Raw genomic sequence first — 24234 nt, 5'->3', positions numbered from 1 at the left:
ATAGGTTTGACACCAGTGATAGTTAGCTGGAAATTTTACTGACATAAAACCATTGAAATTCCCACGTTATAGTTAGTTGGACTCACTATAACTTGCGCGCCTGCAATGCTCTGCTGATGACGTCACATATTACATCACTCATGACATGGTCAGTGACATCACTCATGACATCACTGATGACACCATCCTTGTGACAGTGACAGACCTCCTTTCAGTGTAATGTAACCCTTGAAACACATATTCAAAAATAGAAACTAAAATTTTCAAAAAAATAAATATACCCATACCAGTTACAACAACCAATTCAGTAATATCACCATCTATATACACATCCACTCATTCACCCACAGTTCTATATAGTCACTCATACATATATTCACTCATCATATGTAGTGAAACACCTATACATCCTGTTACACACAGACAGTCATCCAAAAGTTACTCACACACATAATCACACATGCAAATAAACTATTGAACATCCATTTATTTGCATATACGGCTATACACACACTACCACCTTACTTCTAAGGAAACTTACACATACTTACTCTCTTAAACAATCACTTATAGAAACACATACTTATTTAAACAATAACTCTTTCAATCTCTCACTCTCACATATACTCACTTATATACATCAATACTCACATATACTAGATTAAAACATATGTAGTTACTGATAAAGACACTAGTGAGACAGTCATTCACTCACTAACACACACATATACACACTCATCCACCCAGACATTCCTGCACATATGCGGTCTTCAAAACACATACAAACAGTGAGTCAGTCATTGATGCATCTATGTGCTAAGTAACAACCCCACCAAACCATACAGACACTCATACTGATACTAAAAAAAACATCTAATAACCCATATACACATACATGTAGCTACTCACCAACCCATGCAGCCACTTATACACAAAGTGAAACACTGATACAAACATTTAAATATTTAAACAATACTCGCTAATATATGTATTCACTAAGATACACTTAATAAGCCAGTTAACCAATCAATTTAAAAAAAAAATAAATCCATTAAGACACTTATTTAAACATTTATTCTTCCATCGACCTTTACATATACATATATAAAACATATTTATTATTCAAAAAGACACACATTCACTGGATGGTGTCATCAGTGATGTCATGAGTGATGTCACTGACCATGTCATGAGTGATGTAATATGTGACGTCATCAGCAGTGCATTGCAGGCGCGCAAGTTATAGTGAGTCCAACTAACTATAACGTGGGAATTTCAATGGTTTTATGTCAGTAAAATTTCCAGCTAACTATAACTGGTGTCAAACCTATGGTTTTTTCAGTGAATATATATATATATATACATATACATACACATATTAACCTATAAGTCACTCCTATAGCAGACCTTGACAATCCTGAAGGCACAGTGCTTGGTTTTGTGTGAGAGGGTGCCTTGGCATGAGCTGAGCCCCTCTGCAGCTTTCGGAATCCCTCTCTTATAGCTGTTCTTTGATATAGCCAGACTATAAAGAAGATGTGGGGGGTGCACTGCTTAGTTGTATGAAGTTCATGTGGTTTTTGTAGGATAGGTGCACTCACAGGTGGCGTTTCCGTCAAACCGCCAGGAAATATGTAGAACAAGTTGTGTGCACATAGACATGCGTGTACATCCCTGAATGAGGCACTCCGATGTGGATCAAGAAATTGATTCCAATGTTCTCGGGAAGATGCTTTTATTTTAGATAGTGATTGTCATAAAGAGTTTCTTAATGATATTGGCATCATATCAATGAAGTTTATGATTAGATCAACATGTTAGCAGTAACATATGAACTCCGATGCATTTCGGGCTGAAAGCCCTTTGTCAAGGAGAGCTGAAAAGAAGAGACGAACCTGTGTCAGGATAATGGGATAATAGAAGCAAAAAAGACGACATGCATCATGTGAGAAAATGTGGATCAAAGGAGTGGTATATTAAGTGCCTAATGGAAAAGGTGGATGACTAAGATTCGCGTGGTGAACTGGAAAGAAGAACAAGAGGACGAAGATTACGGGGTCATAGGGTAGTGCGGGAATGTAAAGGAAAAACAAGCCGAGTGCGTAAAGGGTAACGAGCTTAGAAATTCAGATAGCGATGCTAAACTCGTGGAGATACAGGCTGTCCCGGGGAGGACCTGCAAGGTAAAAGAAACTTACTTCGAGGTGGAAGTACGAGGTAACGCTGGTTCAAACAGCAGATGTTCGTGTTCCGCGTTAGGGAACCGGTGGCGTTCAGGGAAGTTAAGGACAGAAGTGTGAAAATAAAGAGAGGACTCACATGATATGTTTAAGGAGTGAACATAAACAAAGGGTGATTGTAGAATGGTGGCCATATTGGATTAGTTAATGGAACTAGAGTGGTATGTGAAAAGTGATAAAGGGTGAAATGAATACATTCGAGTAATATGTTATAAATAACAACTATATTCAACTCGATCATTGAGTCCATACGGTTTTAGGGTCTGAAGACGGTACATCCATTCAAGTTCTCTTTTAAGGAGGAGTTTTGTCAATGCCTTCGGTTTTTTTGATCATTTCCAGTACAATGAATTGAAGTTGGGCAATGGTATGATGAAATTCGTGAAAGTGCATAGCGACATTGGATTTCTCTTGTCTAGTGCGGATGCTGGATTTATGCTTGTTAATGCGCACCTTAATTTTTCTCTCTGTTTTGCCGACATATAGTTTGCCGCAGGGACATTTAAGAGCATAGATCAGGTTCATAGAGTCAGAAGTGGCATTAACATGAAGTTTGATAGGATAGCCTTTCATGGGGTATCTGATGATGTTTCCCTTGATGATACAATTACAGCTGTTGCAATTCATACACGGTAAGGTTCCTTTGTGGTCTTTGGGGGTGGTTTGTTTTCTGGTGAGTATTTCCTTCAAGTTACTACTGCGGGTGTATGCAAACAGTGGCGGAGATTGAAAAATGTCCCTGAAGTCGGGTTCCATTTGTAAAATGGGCCAATGTTTGAGAATAATTTTCTTGAATATTGTACTTGCCGTTGAAAATTTAGAAACCAGTACAGTGCGTTGGTCAGTTTGTGTGACTTTTTTGGTAAGGCTTTCCTTTCTACTGATGGTTATAACTCGAGTGTGAGCTTCCTTCAAAATATTTTCAGGATACCCTCTGTCTATGAAACAATCATGCATTTCCTTAATCCCGGTTTTGAGAGTGTTTTCGTCTGAGACGATGCGTTTGATGCGTACCATTTGTGAAAATGGAGCTTCTTAAGAGATCCCTGGTGGAAACTAGTATAGTGTAATGTGTTGTTGCGATCTGTAGTTTTGTGGTGAAGATCAGTGGTTAAACCTTTGTCTGTAATTTTGATGTTCACGTCAAGAAAGGAAATCTCAGTTTCACTTATTTGCCAGGTGAGTTTGATGCGTTCATCTTTGGTGTTCAGTTCAATCAATGCATTGTTTAGAGAATCCTTGGTGTCCGTCCACATAAAGAAAAGGTCGTCAATGTATCGAACATACATCTTTAATTTCTCGTGAAATGTAGTGTTTGCATATATGTGTACGTTTTCAAAGTTTTGTATGTAAATATTGGCGTACGTTGGAGCCGCACAATTTCCCATCGCCATTCCAGATAGTTGGAGATACCATCTATTATCTTCTTGGAAATAGCTGTGGTATAAAGTATATACCATGAGTTCCATCAAGAACTTTTGCATAGACATGTCGATGTCGCTGTGAAGAAGGGCTTGTTCAATAGCTTCAATGCCTCCTTGGTGTGGTATGGAGGTGTACAAGGAGCTGACGTCAGCTGTGCATAGTATTATTGAATCACTGGTGTTGATGTTAATTTGTGCCAGTTTTAGTAGAAATTCAGTGGTGTTTAATGTGGCTTGTCATTTTTGTGACCAGAGGTTGGAGATATGTCGATAAACTTGCCCACTGGTTCGTGTATTGATCCTTTGGTGGAGATGATGGGCCTGAACGGTGGGTCGTAGAGGTTTTTGTGGATCTTAGGACACATGTGTATGGAAGGGCTCTTGGGATGTTCTTGCAGCAAATAATTTTTAGTGCGATCTTCAATGATCCCTGTTTGGTGTGCTTTTGCCACGATGTTGAGTAGAATGGTCTGAAACTCCCTGGTGGAGTTGTAGTCAAGTTGCACGTACGTGGTCGTGTCCTGAATATGTTCAAGTAAACGCTGGGTGTACATGCTAGTGTTGAGGATCACAAGGCCCCCCCCCCTTTATCTGCTTTAACACACTTGATGTGTGAATTATTAGCCAAACTTTTTAGGGTGTCACGATCCTTTTGAGTTATGTTTTTGTATTTAGATGTTTTCTTAAAGTTGATTTTGGACAAGTCATTGCGTACCTCATTTTCAAACAAATCAATGCATTTATGGCTACTAGGAGCCTGATAGGTGCTGGATGGTCGTAGTCCCTTGAGTTGATCAACTTTGTCTGTGGTCTTAGGTGGTAATGTATTATCAAAGAAATGACGTAGCTTGAGTTTCCGGATGAATTTAAACGTGCTGACTTCAAGTTCAAGCAAGTTGGTATGAGCAACCGAAATGAAAGACGTGCCTTTTTCAAGAAGTTCCATTTGGTGATTGGACAAAGTGGTGTCAGATATATTAATGACTAGGTGGTCTTTTTGAGTTTGAGATCTTTCTTGGTGACCGTGCTCCGGGTGTTTGGAGGACTTTTCTCCTTTTCTCCTTTTCCTTTTCCTTTCTTCTTGCTCCTCCTGGGTCTTCGGTTGTTTCTTGGCCTGATCCTAAAAAATGAACCGGGGATGATTCTTGTTGTTCAGTTGTAGATGTGGTTGCCTGGTTGTTAGTTGTGGTTTCACTCGTGGATGTGGGAGTTGTAGTTCTTCGTGGCGGACGGTAAGTAGTATCGCTCCCAGAAGATGATGTGTCGGATGGGGTATTGAAAGGCTTATTGCTGCGTCGCTGGGCATAAACATCTGCCCACGTATATACTTCGTCTAGCTTGTAATCCAGAGTGTCTCTCCGAAATTTTCTAACTTTACGTTCATTAATATCTTTGTGATGTTTATCAAGTATTGTTTTGATGTCTTCAAGGGTGTTGGTAAGTTCTTCACGTGTAAGTAAGTTTTTCAATTCATTGTCGGTGTCTTTGATTTCTTGTTCTAATTCTTTAATGATGCCGGAAAGTTCTTCCACAATTAGAAGGATCAGGTCAAGACTGCATTTATTCAAGATTCCGTTCCATTTTTCTCTAAATGTTTTCGAATTCTTGCAGAGTGAGGGCTTGAGAGCTATCCGTAACCCGCGAGGGATTCTGAGGGCTCGGTGGTACTTAAGTAATGTGCTCGCGTGGAGCTTTTGGTTAATATGGCGTTTGGACAGATACAATTGTTTCAAACATTGCTCTTTATTGCGTGTGGTGGTGGTAGGGCTGATGTCTTCTTCTATCAGCGAGTAGATGCGCTGGCGTTCATCTTCATTATATGCAAGAGTGTGAGCTCTGGCTTCGGTGCTTTTGCTGATTTCATCGAATGGCATGGTACTGGCGTGCTACCCTCCAGTGGAGCGGAAGTTGGCAATGACTATAAAGAAGATGTGGGGGGTGCACTGCTTAGTTGTATGAAGTTCATGTGGTTTTTGTAGGATAGGTGCACTCACAGGTGGCGTTTCCGTCAAACTGCCAGGAAATATGTAGAACAAGTTGTGTGCGCGTAGACATGCGTGTACATCCCTGAATGAGGCACTCCGATGTGGATCAAGAAATTGATTCCAATGTTCTCGGGAAGATGCTTTTATTTAAGATAGTGATTGTCATAAAGAGTTTCTTAATGATATTGGCATCATATCAATGAAGTTTATGATTACATCAACATGTTAGCGGTAACATATGAACTCCGATGCATTTCGGGCTGAAAGCCCTTTGTCAAGGAGAGCTGAAAAGAAGAGACAAAGTTTAGCATCGCTATCTGAATTTCTAAGCTCGTTACCCTTTACGCACTCTGCTTATTTTTCCTTTACATTCCCGCACTACCCTATGACCCCGTGATCTTCGTCCTCATCTTGTTCTTCTTTCCAGTTCACCACGCGAATCTTAGTCATCCACCTTTTCTATTAGGCACTTAATATACCACTCCTTTGATCCACATTTTCTCACATGATGCATGTCGTCTTTTTGCTTCTATTATCCCATTATCCTGACACAGGTTTGTCTCTTCTTTTTCAGCCCTCCTTGACAAAGGGCTTTCAGCCAGAAATGCATCGGAGTTCATATGTTACCGCTAACATGTTGATCTAATCATAAACATCATTGATATGATGCCAATATCATTAAGAGACTCTTTATGACAATCACTATCTAAAATAAAAGCATCTTCCCGAGAACATTGGAATCAATTTAAGTGCATTATAATCCTCACGGTTAATGCTAACTTTGGAATGGCTTTATCAAAACATGTCATGTTTGGTGTCAAACACTTTGGAATCCAGTTCTGGCGGCGGGCGTAGAATTCCACCCTAGAGGGAGAAGACATGTACACTCTTACTTACCTGGCAATAGTTTTATAGAGCCTCAGCATCACAAAATGGATTCTGCTGCCACAGACACAAGTCTGACCTCCTGCTGCTGGACGAAACTCCGGCAGGGGAGGCCTGGACAATAGGTTTCCTGTCCAGGGAGGTGCCAGCACCTCCACAGGCAGGCTTTAGTGTATTGGGGCAGGGTGGGTTGCATTCAGTGATTGCTTTTCAGACACTGCCTGGGGCAACCAAGGTGTCCCATGCATTTCCCAGTTCAAACCGGTTGCTGGGGCACTCAGCCCCAGCTCTGGTGCGAAACTGGACAAATCAATCAATCAATCAATCATAGCATTTGTAAAGCGCGCTACACACCCGGAAGGGTCTCAAGACGCTGGGGGAGGGGGGTCCGCTACTGCTCGAACAGCCAGGTATTGAGTTGCTTCCTAAAGGAGAGATGGTCCTGGGTCAGCCGTAGGTGGATGGGGAGGGAGTTCCAAGTCTTGGCTGCCAGGTAGGAGAAGGATCTTCCTCCGGCGGTGGCTCTGTGGATGCGTGGTACGGCGAAGAGGGCGAGGCTGGCTGATCGTCGCTGGCGGGTGGGCGTGTAGAAGGTCAGGCGGTCGTTGAGGTACTTGGGGCCCAGGTCGTGCAGAGCCTTGTGTGCGTGGGTGAGGAGCCTGAACGTGATCCTCTTGCTGACGGGGAGCCAGTGCAGGTCTCAGGTGGCCGGAGATGTGGCTGTGTCGGGGGATGTCCAGGATGAGTCTTGCAGAGGCGTTCTGGATGCGTTGGAGTCTTTTCAGAAGTTTGGCTGTGGTTCTGGCGTAGAGGGTGTTCCCGTAGTCCAGTCGGCTGGTGACGAGTGCCTGGGTGACGGTCGTCCTGGTCTCGGTGGGGATCCATTGGAAGATCTTACGGAGCATGCGAAGGGTGTGGAAGCAGGATGAGCAGACGGCGTGGACTTGTCTGGTCATCGAGAGGGAGGAGTCCAGGATGAAGCCCAGGTTGCGTGCGTTGTCCGTTGGCTTGGGAGTGGTGCCCAGGGCAGGGGGCCACCAGGAGTAGTCCCAGGCGGAGGGCGATGATCCCAGGATGAGGACTTCCGTCTTGTCTGAGTTCAGTTTCAGGCGGCTGTTCTTCATCCACTCGGCGACATCTTTCATCCCTTCATGTAGGTTGGTTCTGGCGGTGGCGGGTCGTTGGTGAGGGAGAGGATCAGCTGGGTATCGTCGGCGTAGGAGATGATGCTGAGGTGGTGTTGGCGTGCGATGGCTGCGAGGGGGCTCATGTAGACGTTGAAGAGGGTAGGGCTGAGTGAAGAACCTTGTGGTACGCGGCAGATGACTTCGGTGGCCTTGGATCTGAATGGGGGGAGGTGGACTCTCTGCGTTCTTCCGGCGACGAACGAGATGATCCACTCCAGTGCCTTCTCTTGGATTCCGATGTTGCTGAGGCGCTGTACTAGGGTGCGGTGGCAAACAGTGTCGAACGCTGCGGAGAGGTCCAGGAGGATGATGGCCGCTGTTTCTCCGTTGTCGAGCAGGGATCCGATGTCATCGTTGGCTGCGATCATGGCGGTCTCGGTGCTGTGGTTGGCTCGGAAACTGGACTGAGAGGGGTCGAGGGATACATTTGTCTTGAGGAAGGCGGCGAGCTGTCTGTTGACGGTCTTCTCGATGACTTTGGCAGGGAAGGGGAGGAGCGAGATGGGGCGGAAGTTCCTGAGGTCGGTGGGGTCCACTGTTGGTTTCTTCAGGAGGGCGCTGAGCTCGGCGTGCTTCCAGCTCTCCGGGAAGGTGGTGGTGTGGAAGGAAGTGTTGATGATGTCCCGGAGTTGGGGTGCGATGATGGAGTCGGCCTTGTTGAAGACGTGGTGGGGGCAGGGGTCGGTTGGTGATCCGGAGTGGATGGTGTTCATCGTGCGGGTGGTGTCTTCGGTGCTGACCAGGGTCCAGTTGCAGAGGGTGGTGGTGGGGGGGCGTTGGTTCGGCGGTTGGGTGCGTGGTTGGTGCGCCGAAGCTGTTGTGTATGTCGCCGATCTTGCGGTGGAAGAACGAGGCGAGTGAGTCGCAGAAGTCTTGCGAAGGAGTGATGTTGTTGTTTCCGGCGCTGGGGTTGGATAGCTCTTTGACGATGCTAAAGAGTTCCCTGCTGTCGTGGGCGTTGTTGTCCAGTCGTTCTTTGGATGCTGTCTTCTTGGTGGTGCGGATCAGCTGGTGGTGCTTGCGGGTGGCGTGCTTGAGGGCGGTCATGTTGTCTGTGGTTTGGTTGTGGCGCTAGGCTTTCTCAAGGGTGCGGCAGTTCTTCTTGGAGTCCTTGAGTCTGTCGGTGAACCAGGGGGCTTTCTTGCTGCCGGGTCTGCTGGTAGGGTTCTTTAGTGGTGCGAGGTAGTCGGCGCAGGCGGTCAGCCACTGAGTGAGGTTGCTGGCTGCTTCGTTGGGGTCCGTTGTGCTGGCGGGAGGGTTCTGGCTGAGGGAGGTGGTGAGCTGTTCGGCGGTGATCTTGCTCCAGTTCCGGCGAGGAACCTGTTGTGAGTGGTGGTGGGTGGTGGTTCTTCTGAAGCTGAAGTGGACGCAGCTGTGGTCAGTCCAATAGAGTCCGGTGGGGTGGCTGAAGGAGATGTGCTTGCTGGAGGAGAAGACGGGGTCAAGCGTCTGGCCGGCGTAGTGGGTGGGGATGTTCACCAGTTGCTTGAATCCGAGGTTGGCGAGTTTGTCCAGCAGGGTGGTGGTGTTGCTGTCCTTGTTGTTCTCCATGTGGAAGTTGAGGTCCCCTAGGAGGATGTAGTCAGCGGAGGGGAGGGCGTGTGGGCTGATGAAGTCTGCGATGTCTTCGCTGAATTGTGTGCGTGGTCCCGGGACTCTGTAGATGAGGCTGCCTCTGAGGGTCGTTTTGGGGTCGGTATGTATTTGGAAGTGGAGGTGTTCGGCGGCGGTGAAGGTGTCGTTGGAGTTGGTCGAGATGCGAATGGTGTTCTTGTGTACGATGGCGATGCCTCCTCCAGTCTGGTTCACGCGGTCCCTCCGGGTGATCTTGTATCCGTCCTGGATGGCTATGGCGATGTCGGGTGCTGAGGAGGCGTTCATCCAGGTTTCTGTGAGGAAGGCGACGTCTGGTGATGTTGTGTCGAGCAGGTTCCAGAGTTCGACGGCGTGTCTATGGACGGAGCGGGTGTTGAGCAGGATGCACTTGAGGTGGTTGTTGCTGGTGCTCGGCTCGGCGGGTGCGGTGCAGGTCCGGAGGGAGGTGAACTTGCAGGCTTGGCAGGTGAAGGGTCCGTGGGTGCGTTTCAGGGAGGCCTGGGTAGCAGGTGGTGATCCGTCCGGTGTTAAGTGCGTTGAGGGTGGCGGCGTCGTAAGTCCGGCGAGTGCGCTGGCCTAGACGAGGGCCAGGGGTCCTGGCGCTGGGCGCGGTCCAGGCGCGGACGGGTGTAGACAGGCTTGCCTTTGGCGCGCCTTCGACTGCGCGTACGTGCGGACTCTGCCATAAATGGAGAGTGGGGGGAGGAGGGAGGGAGGAGCAGCTGGGAGGTGGGAGCGGGGTGGCGAATGGGAGAGGGGAGAGGGAACAGAAGGAAAGGGGGCGGGGCCGCGGGGGAGCAGCGGCAGGGAGCGGGGTGGAACATCGGGAAAAAAGGCGGCAGACGCGAGAGATAGAGAAATACAAAAATCAGGGGCACAGTCGAAAAACAGAAGAACACAATCAGGGGCACAGCGGACAAATACTGAAAAACAGAATTACACAATCAGGGGCACCGCGGACAAATACTGATACTAACGGAGGAGAGACCAGGGGGCAGAGAAGATTTCGACTCCAGGGGCAGCGGCGAGCAGACGGCGGTAACGGGGGGACCGGGTGACCTCAGGAGGAGCCACGCGGCGGGTTGAGCGACCGGCACTGACGAGGTCAGGTTAGGCACCACAGGGAAAGTGGTGTAACCACCCCCTCACCATGTCCTCCCATAGGTGGGACCCTAGAGTTAGTCCAACCCCTATACTTGGTATAAGTATAGGAACCCAGTCTCTAGGACTTTAGATTACCCTGGACAAAACTCTGAAACATAAATCTTGGACCTTTTACATTCCATATCGACTGGAAGACGGACGAAATATCCCTTGGGGTCAAGGAGTGACTCCCCTGTTCAAACAGGCACCAAAGAAGCATCTTGTCGGTCTGCATTTTCAAGGCTCCCGCCGGATCCGGAAGAACCTGCGACACAGGACATGGACTTCCAGACATCTACGATGCTGACACGATCCCCCAGCGAAGCTGAGACCTTTAGCTATCACGAGAGACGTGGGACCGGACCTCCTGGACATCCTGCACATTTGCTAGTGCATCGACATCCCGAGCTTTCCCCAAAGTTGTGCATTGGGCTACTTGTAGTTAAAGCCCTGAGCTTCTTTTGCATCGAAGATTGTGGGCCTACACGCCACGAGTGTTCCTTGGGCCCGGTTTCAGCATTTCAGCTCAGGGCTCCTTCGCGATCCCTAGTCCTTTGGCTAGTGGGTCCCCACGAAGGAATCTACGCTGTTTCTTGGGCTTTCCTGGTTGCTCCAGTCGTTTCCTGACTCTCCTCCAAAGGGTGAGTCCCTCAGACATTGCAGGTCTGCACCGAATACAATCTTGTCAGGGTTGCTGTTGCCAAGGCTTGTTGGGTCCAATACGGATACCGATGCTGCAGCACTCAACATCCGACGTGGGACAGCTAGAATCCAGCTCCTGGTTGTCGTTGACGCCTCCTGGACCTTGTGGCTGAAGAGTCAAGCTTCACCTACTTTACCTTAAAGCACCCGACATCGGCTGGCTTCTTCTTGTCACCATCCTGGTCACTGGCTAGTGGCCCAGACTCTGTCCCCTCTGCTTTCAGTGTCTTCAGATCTCCAATCCACCCTTGGATTCATCTGGACACTCTTCTCCTGGACGCCTGCAGCACTTTTTTGCTTCTCCATTAGACTCTACAACGAAACCAGACACGAAAAGACACCTATGCACCCGGCTTCCCTGGGTGAGGTAACACGAGTACTAAGGTGCTCCCATGGGTCTTGACTCTCGAAGTGTCCAGTACTAAAAGGGTTTCACCGTAGTCCACTCCTAAGTGTCCTTAAACTCTACCTTTGTAACTTTAACTTTCGCCTTAGAAGTCCATGGTGATTCGCGGCTGGGTTTAGACACTGCACGCGTCCCCCGTGGGTCTCCTGCGTCCCTATCTTGGGTGGTTCCAGGCTGCCCCAGCGGTTCTACAGGCCCTAGACCTAACTTCTATCCCTCATGTGGTTCTTATACCACTTTCTTAGTATATGGTTTGTGAGGCCCCTAGGGCAAAAGGTATACTGTGCTAATTTACTGTGTGTTCATTAAGTTCTTGTATTGTACTTTTGCCTCTAGCCTCATAAAGAGACTTGAGGTGTTGGGTTTAGAATAAATACATATATTTTATATATATATATATACCTGGTGTGGTGCTCTTTCATTTGATCATTCAAGAGATTATAGACTGGTAAAACAAGCTGCTTTACATTCCTTCAAGACTTAGCCTGAAGGCTGCTCTCCACAGCTACCACTGGGATAGCTTTCTATAAAGGTTGTCTAAACCTACCATCAATAAGGTTCATTTGGACTGGTGCAAGGTGCCCACTAGAATAGTGGACATCATATGCCAGGCCAACTTCTCACAGGCGTCTCAGTTGTGTAAGATATTTATTCATAATCTAGTACGATATTTATGTCAACAAGCTGTCCAGTGACATTTGCATGGTGTGGGGGTCCCGCAGTCTGGTCTGGCCGAGCGTACTGTTAAAAAACATTGACGCCGGCTGGTCTGCCCTTAATCATTTCCCACTGCTAGACGCCTCCAAATGAGGGCACTGTGGCTGGAGCACTGTCACAATGAAAGCTGTCCTGTGATATCAAAGATTGTCCAATAATGCATCTTTCCTCCAGACAGCGGTACACTAGAAGGCAGCTGAGGGGAAAATCCGCCTCTATATGACAACACCCAACTAGAAATTCCATGTTGCCAGCTACTCACCCGATGCCGACTTCTGCTCTAACATGCAGCTGACATTTAATAAATGTAGCTACCACACTGCCATCACCGGTATGGAGTGTTTCTTGTTACAATCTTACAGCCTTGAGTGGTTATTTACCCATTTTTGACTTAAATGTACAAAGTCAGATTTCCAATTTATAGGCTTGGAAGGAACTATTTTTTTTTAGAAGTGATGGCTTTTGCTGCCTTAAAAATACTGCATCATATCTGAATTGTACGCTATAATCATGGCGCGCCCCACAAAACAGCGCACAAAGGCGCAGGTCCGTTGGGAGTTAGGGTGCCCTCTAACGCACAAAGAATGGGAGCACATCTTTTACCGGGCGCACCACACGGCCTCCAATGCCGTGGGTGCAGAATCTGCATATAAAGTGGTTACTTATTGGTATTATACCTCAGCACGCATCAGGTCCTGGGATAGAAATAAGTCAGGCCTCTGCTGGCGGGGGTATGGTCTCCCTGGTACCTTGATACATTTGCTGTGGCACTGCCCGAAATTGGTACGATATTGGACGGCCGTTCTTGATCACCTTGATGCTGCACTTCAGGTTACATTCCCACGGGCACCTGAGCACCCGCTGTTGGGACTCCCCCATCCTAAATCCTTCCCTTTGCGCTTGCTCAGTGGTAAACAGATAGCCCTAGCCTTGCTTGCGGCGCCACAGGTTCTTCTAGTGCACTGGGGTTCCTCAGCCACTCCTGACCCTCGAGACTGGATCCGGAGTCTCTGGCACCTTTTAGCAATGGAGCGCCTCTCGCTTAACATTGATGGAAAGGGCTCGGAATATGCAAAGCTATGGGGTCCATTCCTGCAACTCCTTTCCTGGGAACTGAGGGAGGGCACATGCCCGAAATACCTACAAATTCTGCAACTCATACCTCTGTAACAGTTGGGGGCCACAAAGGTAACCTGAATAATTCTGTGTTGTGACCGACTGTTATGGGGTGCCAGAAGGGAGAGTTAGAGACTGATGCGGAGCGGGTTGGGGGATTTGGGGGGTGGAGGTGTCAGGTATTGGTCTAATTTCATGTTCCTTTTCTTTTATGAAAGTGATATCTTAGCCAGCTGCCTTTCCTATACGCTATGGTTTGAATTTTTTTTCCGCTGGGTCGTCCTCCAGGCTATAGACCTACACGCTGTGTATTGACCATAACATAAGGCTCTGCCGGCACCTGAATGTAGGCAGCTGAGCTGTGTATAATGATCCTTTACCACGCAATAAAATCATTAATTCTAAAAATACTGCATTCCTCAAATCAGGTATCGAGTTCTGCTTATGTGTGCTTTTGGCGTGCTGTAACCCATTGTTGGGCTTACAAAACAAGAAAAGGTAGCACTTGTTCCGAGAGACTTCTGACTTTCAAGTTCTGTGGGTGAAGTTGTGTCTGCTTATGTAGAAGGAAGATGTGTAGATTCCTTATCATGGTTGGGTTTTTCATGGTTGATCTGTGTTTAGCATGTGCTTATTTAAACATTTCAGAACATACCTTCCTTTTGTGTGACTGACTCCAGGAGGTACATATTTATACCCTATAATATACAGAAATGCCCTCCACAACCCTGCCCAGTGCCAACAACCACACAGGCCAGCTGCACAGCTGGCCTCTCAGAGGACAGCAGTGACAATGAAAATGGCCTGCAATGCTGCATTTAGAAGAGCACCATCCAAACCTAGAGCAGTCGTGCCGGCCCGGCTCGATCCCCAGGGCCGGGGGCAGATTAGCTCAGCACGATGTGACTCTGGGCAATAGCTTGCTTAATCTTCCCGACGGCCCCCAGCGCCTGTAGACACTTACGGGTGATTTTTCGCGCTTTACAAATGTGGATTATTATTATTATCTATAGAACATAAACAATGGCAGTCTGACTACAATCTCAGCTCAGGGCAAGGATGCCTTTTGTAGTAAATAAACAAGCATTTCCGGGATTCAGATCAAGGAGCACTTGCTGTCATTTGCGAGGGTACTATATGCTGAAGCCTCAGCCCAGCTGCTTGCTGGTCTCTCTACAAGGAGGGAAGTTCAAGTTGCGACCACGTCGTGGACTTGTACACTTTACATTCAGGTAGCTGTGTTGGATCTTCCATTGAGTGGGTTCTTAATAGAACACACATCATAGACACTTAGGTTAGGGTGCACATAATGGGAATATGCTCTAGAAACCGTTTTATATGCTCGTACATATACATTGTTTGGCAAGATGGCAGAACTTTTTATTCTGTTCACTGCCCTAATATTGCTAACCTCTATAATCTGCTTCAGGGCTATTGATTATCTCAGCACATATATTTTATACAAGAATCATGATGGTTCACCACATATTGAAACGCCCCTCTGTGTATTTTTTGTATGTTTCTCAGAGAGAGAGCACGAGTGAATGAGCAAAAGGTTTCTAGATCCGTTTCCACGATTCCAGGGGAGTCAGGGTTGTCATGTTCAGTGGTTGCCCAAGCCATGTGCTTCCTGTGAAGGTTTGGGGGGGCTTATGATGGCACTGTGAGCTAGCTGGAATTTAGGAAAACTTCTCCTGCATGAGTGCTCTTAATCAGTCTAGCACCATCCCGAACTTTATGCTGCCCAACAAACATGCAGTTCCTACTGGAAAGTGGAAACTGCACCACAAAAGTTTGCAGCCCCCGACTTGGTCAGCTAGTTTCAAGGCACTCTCTGCTGGTTTAGCTTGGCAGTCACTTTTTTATGCTGGGGCGTCCAGTAGAGCCCTTGGAACTGCAATGGGACTATATCAGAGTGTGAGGGCAGGGGCAAAGACGCAGCTGAAAAAAGTTGGTCTTTCACCTTCAGGTAACTGCTTGTAAAATAATGTTAGAAACAGCTCAAAATGAAAGATAAATTCAAGTAAAGTAATCAATGGGAAATGCACTCTAACATTATGAAGCCTCATAGGTTAATGCTATCACTACAGAAACAGACTAGAGTCAAGGTTGTGCGGGGAAATACGTACTTGTGTATTTGTACTGTCTACAAAGACTTACTTGTATGATATCATGGTGCCACAATTGTTTTAGAGTACTCTCATCCTTGAAAGGGACATGCACATATTGACCTTCCATTCAGGGTTTTAGTAGCAGTTTAAAGATCTGTTATTTCTGATATTTCTCTCTTTCCATGGACTTCATTGCTTGGGTTTACTTATGAGAAAGTGTCACTCTAAGTCTCACACATTTGGTTTTTGAATGTCACTCATAAGTACACTGAAACCATGAAAATGTCACACATATGCTGCCTGAAAACTTGGCATCTATGCTGCATGCTTCTTTTTTTCCAGGTATAGACTGGCCTATACACTATACTGCAGCACATCACCGTGGCAGATGGAGCATATGTAAAAATGCCTGACTTCGGCCAGAAGCAAGATGGAAGCTTAACATCTGGTTTGTTCCTTGTGGATTGTTTTGATAGCAACTCCATTGGTGCTGCCGATCCCCATTTTCTGAAAGTTTGCATAAGTAGAATTAAGGCTTGTGTGCAATCTTCATGCTTAAAGTGCAGAATGAAAATGATGATACAACTGTAGATGCTCAAATCTACCTCTCGTTAACAAGTACTAACAAGTAGAAACAGAAACTTTAAACATTAAACTCTCCTAAAATATGTTTGTTGTCCACTGTAGTTGACCGTTTATTAACCGATACTGCTGGAGGATTCTTAATGATCAACACTGAAATGGTGGCGATCAGATCTACGATTTTGCAAAATAGATTTGCCCTTGATATTCTTTTGACAAAAGAGGGTGGAGTCTGTGTCATGTTGGAAGTTCAACACTGCTGTACATATATCCCAGATAAAAGTAAAGGTATTGAGGGATATATCGGGAATATATTGAAGATTCATAATGATTTGACCCAACTGGAGGTTGACGGTGCATGGGAAAGATTTAGCAAAAGTCTTTCTAAATTAGGAAATTGGTTTTCCACCTTTGGAAGTAGTTTATTAGGAAAAATAGTGATACCTACAATTTCCATAGCATTAGTACTAACAAAGGGGCAAGGTTTTTATTCACAGGGATTATTTGCGCTCTGCTATGTTCCTGGTTATTGCCTGTCGGGCTGAGTAGTTTCGATTGGTGGTGCTACAGAAAAGGGGAGACCTTCCCAACCCCTCAAGAGATGTTGCGACGCAACACCTATACTTGGAAAACAATTTCCTATGCACACACAATTCAGTTTAAACACTGGGTGATACAGTTGTTAGTCAGGTCAAAACACCAATAAAAATTATTGTCAACTTCTTCTTGTGTGAGCAATTCTTTCTTTATTGCTCGAGCTACACCGCGCCAGCCGACACGTGTTTCGTCAGAGTATGGGTCGCTCTGACTGTTCAGGGCTTGCTTCTAATCTAGGCGTAGGTTGTATTTCCACTTGACCGGTGATAATTCCAACCCGGTAAGGGTATCTAGATGAACTGTGTAGCTTGAATTTTACACTTGTGTCTGTATAAAAAACTTAAATCATGTTCCATGCGCCGTATGAGTTAACTTGGCGGAACAGGAACCCTCCTTTAGTGTCAAGGACTAAATGCTGTATCCGGAAACACCATTGCTGGGAGACGCCGGATTCGCGTCCAGGCGGAACCAAAGGTCCAGGGACATTCGGATTAATTTTCATTGAATTACGGATGATAACCGGATTCTCGGTGAGTATCATATTGAAAAATGACAACTATTACAGCATTTAGTCCTTTACACTAAAGGAGGGTTCCTGTTCCGGCAAGCTAACTCATACGGCGCATGGAACATGATTTAAGTTTTCTATACAGACACAAGCGTAAAATTCAAGCTACACAGTTCATCTAGATACCCTTACCGGGTTGGAATTATCACCGGTCAAGTGGAAATACAACCTACGCCAAATTAGAAGCAAGCCCTGAAGAGTCAGAGCTACCCATACTCTGACGAAACACGTGTCGGATGACGCGGTGTAGCTCGAGCAATAAAGAAAGAATTGCTCACACAAGAAGTGGACAATAGTTTTTATTGGTGTTTTGACCTGACTAACATCTGTATCACCCAGTGTTTAAACTGAATTGTGTGTGCATAGGAAATTTTTTCCATAGCATTAGTGATATAAATGATAGTAGTCACCTATAAATGTTGTAAGAGAAAATTGAAGACAAGTTCAATGATTGAAATGAACAAAAGAATGGGAAGAAAGAGAAAGTGGGAAGAGATTGAGTTAGAAGAAATGAAAGACAATCTGTATGGTAGAATGAAAGGGATGAACATAAAAGAAAGAAATAAAGAAGGTATGAAAACAAATGTAGACACTAAAATCTAATTGGTAATGATGTTTTTTTTATGATGGCTCTAAAATACCATCGGGGATTGATGGAGCAAGGATTCAAGAAAAGAAACTTGTTTGAATCAACCTCTCGGTAACAAGTACTAACAAGTAGAAATCGAAACTTGAAAGAATAATTAACATACACACGACATTCACATATGGGGGAAAAAAGCTTTCTGCTTACTTAATTAACAAAGAATAATGTGCCACGTAACTGAAATCCTGCTTAAAACCGAAAATCGACTTGCGCTTGTGCGAACCCGTCCCACGTAAATAACCACGTGATTAACCCCTTCGATGCGGCCGCTTTTTTTCCCGTGTGCGGCCGCCGGCCGAACACGGGCGGGCAATGACGAACCCCAGCCGTCATCAGCACACGAGCACCGTAGTGCATGACGGCTGGGGTTCGTCACCAGCATGGAAGGGGTTAACCCATGTGAGAGGAAAACTCTCACGCATGTGCAAAGAGTTTCTAACTGTGGGTCTTGAAGTACTGCTTGCCTGGATTTAAAAAAGCTGTCGCTGATACTGCTTTAGCTAAACGAAGAAGAGAAGAACATGGGATAGGGTAGAAGGGGGAAGTAAACAGTGATAATAACATATTTGAGAAATTAACATCTGTTTATGATTCGTTTGTCAATAATTAAAGTTTTGGGCCTGATGTGCTAAGCCAAAAGAAAAGATGGCGGGTGAAACGTAACGCAAGTTGAGTCTGCGCACTAAAATCTGGGAATGAGCTGCTGACCGGGACATTGATCGGCTGCCAAGAACCAAAGACGTGTGCTTGGGAAAGTTCCTCAACTGAAGAAATTATATAAAAATTGGATCTATCTGTTTCGTGAATGCATGTGAAGGGAAGTGTTCTGAAACATTTTATAAATTAAGAGGGAAGGGTTTACTAAACAAAGAATTAGTTAAGAATTTTGGGATGACCGCATGAGGTGATGACAACTCCCCTGCCCAATCACAGTTCATGATTCACAAATATTTGCAAGCTTTGAGGGTGGGATATGCAAATTTAAAGGGTATAACTTGAGTGACTTGAGATTAAGAGAGTGAGCTGCTATGAAGAGACGTTGATGCTGAGTGAGGAGTGTGCGAGAACTGCTGCTGGGAAGAACAGACTGAGCAGATTCAATACTTAAGACAGCCTGAGTAGATTGAAGATTTGCGGAAAAATATTGAGGAGGGTGAGGGTGTAATAGGGATGCGCTCCTGTGCGTCGGGCTCTAGAGAAGTGTATTAAGTATAATCCTATCCTGCGCCTGTCCTATAGTCTGTCTCCTGACTCTTAAATCAGGTGACCTCCACCAATCCTTTTGGCCAGGGGTTGGGGTTCCTGTTTTATCTAGGTAATTATCTTTCTATTTTAAATTTTTGCATATTTCTTGAGAAAGGAGAGGTATAAGACGGTGGCAGTGTCTTCACACCACTAGCTTGCTGTACGAGGAAAAATTCAATTGAGTGAGTGACTGGCTGAGCGCTTTCAATCACCAGCGCATTTTAGACCCTTTTCTTTTAAATAACCACTTGTGCACGATTCTTAACAAGAGCGCTGCTCTAAATTGTTTAATACTTTTTTAAAACATCACCGGAGTGCTGACCCGATTCCTTTTCCTTCCCGCCTCGGTCCGACTCGGTAATTCATTACCGTTTTGCGGAGGGCGGACAGGTGAGGGCCAGGCACTTCCGGGAGCGGTCAGCGCTCTAGCTCTCCACTGGGGGCTATTTAGGCGGAGCCTCTCGACAGCGCAGCTGCGGTAGAAGACGGTGGCAGTGTCTTCACATCGCTAGCTTGCTGTACGAGGAAAAATTCAATTGAGTGAGTGACTGGCTGAGCGCTTTCAATCACCAGCGCATTTTAGACCCTTTTCTTTTAAATAACCACTTGTGCACGATTCTTAACAAGAGCGCTGCTCTAAATTGTTTAATACTTTTTTAAAACATCACCGGAGTGCTGACCCGATTCCTTTTCCTGCCCGCCTCAGTCCGACTCGGTAATTCATTACCGTTGTGCGGAGGGCGGACAGGTGAGGGCCAGGCACTTCCGGGAGCGGTCAGCGCTCTAGCTCTCCACTGGGGGCTATTTAGCCATCGCCTTTCAGGAAGCGCGCAGCGATTGCGCGCAGCCTCATCACAGCCGAAGACCAGCCAAAGAGCTGCCCGTCTGCGCCCGTCCGCGTCTGGACGCGGCGACGGGGCGGTAATTTTATATCATGCCGCCTCTTTGCACGGACAAACATATCAGGTATGAGGCTTCCTTTCTGAAAACTTTAAGGCAGCATATTTCCCCGTGCTATTCAGAGGATAGTAGACCTTGCTTTGAAGGACCGTTCTCATGCAAAAAATGCCATTACTCCTCTATGCATTTTACTGACTCTCATGAACCTAGTAAGACATTACATGATTTGCATTGTATCCTTATCAATGTTCGCTCAATGCCCAAACACCAAATTGAGATCTGGGACCTAATATACTCCTTGACTCCAGATCTCTGTTTCATTACTGAAACTTGGTTAAAGCCCCACACAGTATCTGCCATTACTTTGGGAGTACCTTTGGGATACAAGTTTCACCACTCTGATCGCCCCGATAAAACAGGTGGCGGCATCGCCATAATTTACAAAGAGTCCCTCAAATTAGACATTTTAGACAAACAATGTTGCAAAGAAATGGAAACAATGGTTTTCAGAATTACCTTCCCCAACAGAAAGACTAGTAAAGGTGTACTTGTATACAGACCACCTCTTCCATGTCCCAGTTTTTCCACATCTCTTTTAGAGATGCTAGGCCCTTATTTACGGGCCAATGAGGATTTCCTTCTCCTTGGAGATTTTAATATTCATACTGACCAACCTGACTCTATAGGGACCAAAAGTTTGTCTACTGATATGACTACCATTGGTCTGACACAAAAAAATCAGGATCCCACTCATGAAGGTGGACACTGCATCGACCTGATGTACACCAATTTTGACAATATATTGTGTCATAAACCCACCCAAGTCAATTGGTCGGATCATTTTTTATTACAATTCACTATTTTTAAAGTTAATGAAGGTCCCCATAAGAAATCCCTACCCTCTACTACACGCAGACAGTGGCACAAACTCACACTGGAGACGTTACAAAAGGTGTGGGAAAAACCTGAGATTAGAGATACTGAAGAAGTAGAACATAAGCTAACTATGTTTCAGCAATCTCTAACCGCAGCCATTGATAAAATTGCCCCCTTGAAAACATTTAGACAACTTCCTGTAGCTAAACAGGACAAATGGTATACCGAGGCTCTCAGGAAAGAGAAGCAAGAATGCAGGAGGATAGAGAAAAGATGGAGGAAATCACATTCTGAGGATAACAAAAAGGCACACCGTGCAGCCCAAACCAACTACTATAAACATATCAAAGCTGCCCGTAAAAATAACATTGCTCAACAGCTCACAGAAGCCGGTAACTCCCCCAAAGAACTGTACAGGATTCTCGAAACTTTCGTAAAACCTACGGCTTGTATAAGTCCAGATGACTTCTCACAAAGTCTATGTGAAGAAGTCTCATCATACTTCAAAAACAAAATAGAATCCATCTATGAAAAAATGTTGGTATCCCAACCAAACAGTGATACTTTGAATGCTTCCTCCCCCAATGAAAATATCAACTTTACATTAATTACATTCCCTCCTATCAACACTGAAGAGCTTTATACAATAATGACCCAAGTAAAATCTGGATCGCCGGATGACCTTATTCCTGTTAAAACCCTAACTTCCCTCCGTACCCTGTTAGCCCCCCACATTCAGGATGTAATCAATCAGTCTCTTAAAGAGGGAAAAGTACCAACTGAATGGAAAAGTGCAGTGGTGAACCCCATCCGCAAGAATGCGGCTCTCCCGTGGACGGAGCTCTCCAACCTCCGTCCCATCTCCCTTCTGCCTTATTACAGCAAGATGGTCGAGAAGCATGTCAACGCACACCTGTCCAACTACATCGAGGCAGCGGGCGGCCTAGACCACTCGCAATCTGGTTTTAGGCCCAACCATAGCACCGAATCAGCCCTCCTGTCAGTGACAGATAACATCAGAATGTCACTTGACAGGGGGAGTTCAGTGATTCTGGTGCTATTGGATTTGTCCGCTGCCTTCGACACGGTGTCGCACAAAATTCTTCTCGACCGCCTGAAGGCAGTGGGCGTAAAGGGGACCGCCCTTGCGTGGCTTGAAAGCTTTCTTGAAGACAGACAACAAGGTGTCAAACTAGGCTCCCATAAATCTGTCTGCAGGAAGCTTACCAAGGGTGTGCCACAGGGCTCATGTTTGAGCCCCACGTTATTTAACGTATATGTGGCCCCTTTGGCAGAGATTATAAGATCTTACGGGTTCTCCCCAATTTCTTACGCTGACGATACTCAGCTGTTGTTTCCCTTCCAAACCATTACACCTGCAGTCATGAAATCCTTTCAAAACGGCATGAGAGCGGTGGCAGGTTGGATGGCCCAGAACTTCCTCCAATGCAATGTGACCAAAACGGAGGTCATGTTGTTTGGAGGGGCCACCCTGCTCTGGTCGCCGGATTGGTGGCCACTTGAGCTAGGACCTGTCCCAGCGCCCAAACAGACTATCAAAAATCTGGGGGTGCGCCTAGACCAAACTCTGATTATGAAAGATCACGTCAGCCAGGTCACGGGAACGTGCTTCCGTACAATTGGTCTTCTACGGCGTATCTTCCCTTTCCTACCTAACATCTATAGGAAAACGTTGGTACAGGCACTAGTCCTTGGACGGGTAGACTATTGTAATAGTCTACTCATTTCCGCAAATCATGAACAACTACGTAGACTGCAGGTGGTGCAGAATACCGCGGCAAGACTCATCCTGAATGCCCCTCCCCGCACCCCTTCCCGTCCTCTCCTTTCCCACCTTCATTGGCTTCCAGTGCAACAGCGAATAAATTTCAAACTCTGCTACATTATGCATAAGTGCATCTATGGGTCTGGTCCCAAATATCTAAAAGAGATTTTTTTCCCTACTCTCCTGGACGTGCTCTGCGTTCCAGCAACACCATGTTGCTGCATGTACCTAAAGTTACCAGAGCGAGACAGGGTGGCCGAGCACCTTCTCTTAAGGGCCCCTTGTTGTGGAACTCCCTTCCACCTCAGCTGAGACAAATCTCCAACCTCTTTTCCTTTAGGAAGAAACTAAAAACTCACCTGTTCGCACAAGATTAACTTGGCCTTTCTCTTAGTCACCCCCTCAATATAGTTTGTCCAACTTATACAGAAGCTACGCGCGGAGATACCCCTTCGGGGCTGATTCAGGTGCGCTATAAGAATATAAATAAATAAATAAATAAATATATAATGTATTTTGTCTCTTCATCTGTCACTCCTAATGTGTTGGGATTGTTGAATGTATGTGTGTATCTAAATGATATTTGATCAATTAATTTTCTCTCCCATGAAAGTTGATGGAGTTTGCATTGTGAATGTGTACAAATGAGCGTTCATTTTGCATGAATTATTAAATACAATTATTGAATCTCACTTGGAATCAGTGATTATTTTGAAAAGTTATAAGATAGATTAATGATTTTGTTAATATCACCATCAACTACTCGACTAATGGTCCATTGACCAAAGGAAGAGTGTTGATCTATGAAGATTAGTTAGGTAGTGGCTAATTCAGATCAAATTGAAATAAAACTTGACCCCCAGCCAAACTGTCAGGAAAAATCTGAATGTGTATATGAGCCCATTGTGAATGATACATGGATTGTGAAATATTTATCCTGACCTTTTGCTGGATCACCTGTGCAAAAATGAGAAAAGAAACCCTACTTTTTTATCATGCATAAATTCGGAATGTGCTGTGGGCCGGGCCATCTGATGACTGTGAGTCCGCTGAAACAATATTTGAAGGGGGTTAACCCAAACAAGCTAACGGGTGAAAAGGGCTGACCCAAAGTCCCTTTCTATACATGTAGGTGTTAGTTAACGTTGTGTTTCGAAGGTGTGTATTTGGTACATGAGGTGTTTCCCTGTAATACGGAGATGTATCACTACTGTGATGTATCACTACTGTGAGAGGCCGTGGCGGTGTAGGCTGTCACTTGAAAGGCTGCTTTCGTTGACACTGCTGGCCCAATTTTGAAGGAGCACATTGTAGCATCACAGGGTCTCACTTGCGAGGCTACACTTGGTGACTCCGCAGGCTATACAGGAGGAGGTGCCACAGGATGCAGAGAGGCTGTACGCATCAGTACCACCAGAGTGGCATACTTTGTGGTGCCATAATCTCTCACATGAAAGGCCACACGCGGCAACCCAACTAGGTACTTTGTGACGTAGTTCAGTGCATTTATAAAGGCACACTG

General features: G+C 45.8%; 1 protein-coding gene across 3 annotated transcripts in view; it reads left to right on the top strand.

The window, feature by feature from the left end:
* LYST (lysosomal trafficking regulator) overlaps positions 1-24234 on the top strand; it is a 4348576-nt gene that overhangs the window by 1202232 nt on the left and 3122110 nt on the right. The window lies entirely within an intron of this gene.

Source organism: Lissotriton vulgaris, chromosome 6 (genome assembly GCF_964263255.1).
Source record: "Lissotriton vulgaris chromosome 6, aLisVul1.2, whole genome shotgun sequence".
NCBI classification, from domain to species: Eukaryota; Metazoa; Chordata; class Amphibia; order Caudata; family Salamandridae; genus Lissotriton; species Lissotriton vulgaris.
Note: the sequence above shows the minus strand (reverse complement) of the source record. Positions and strands in the feature narration are given on the sequence as shown.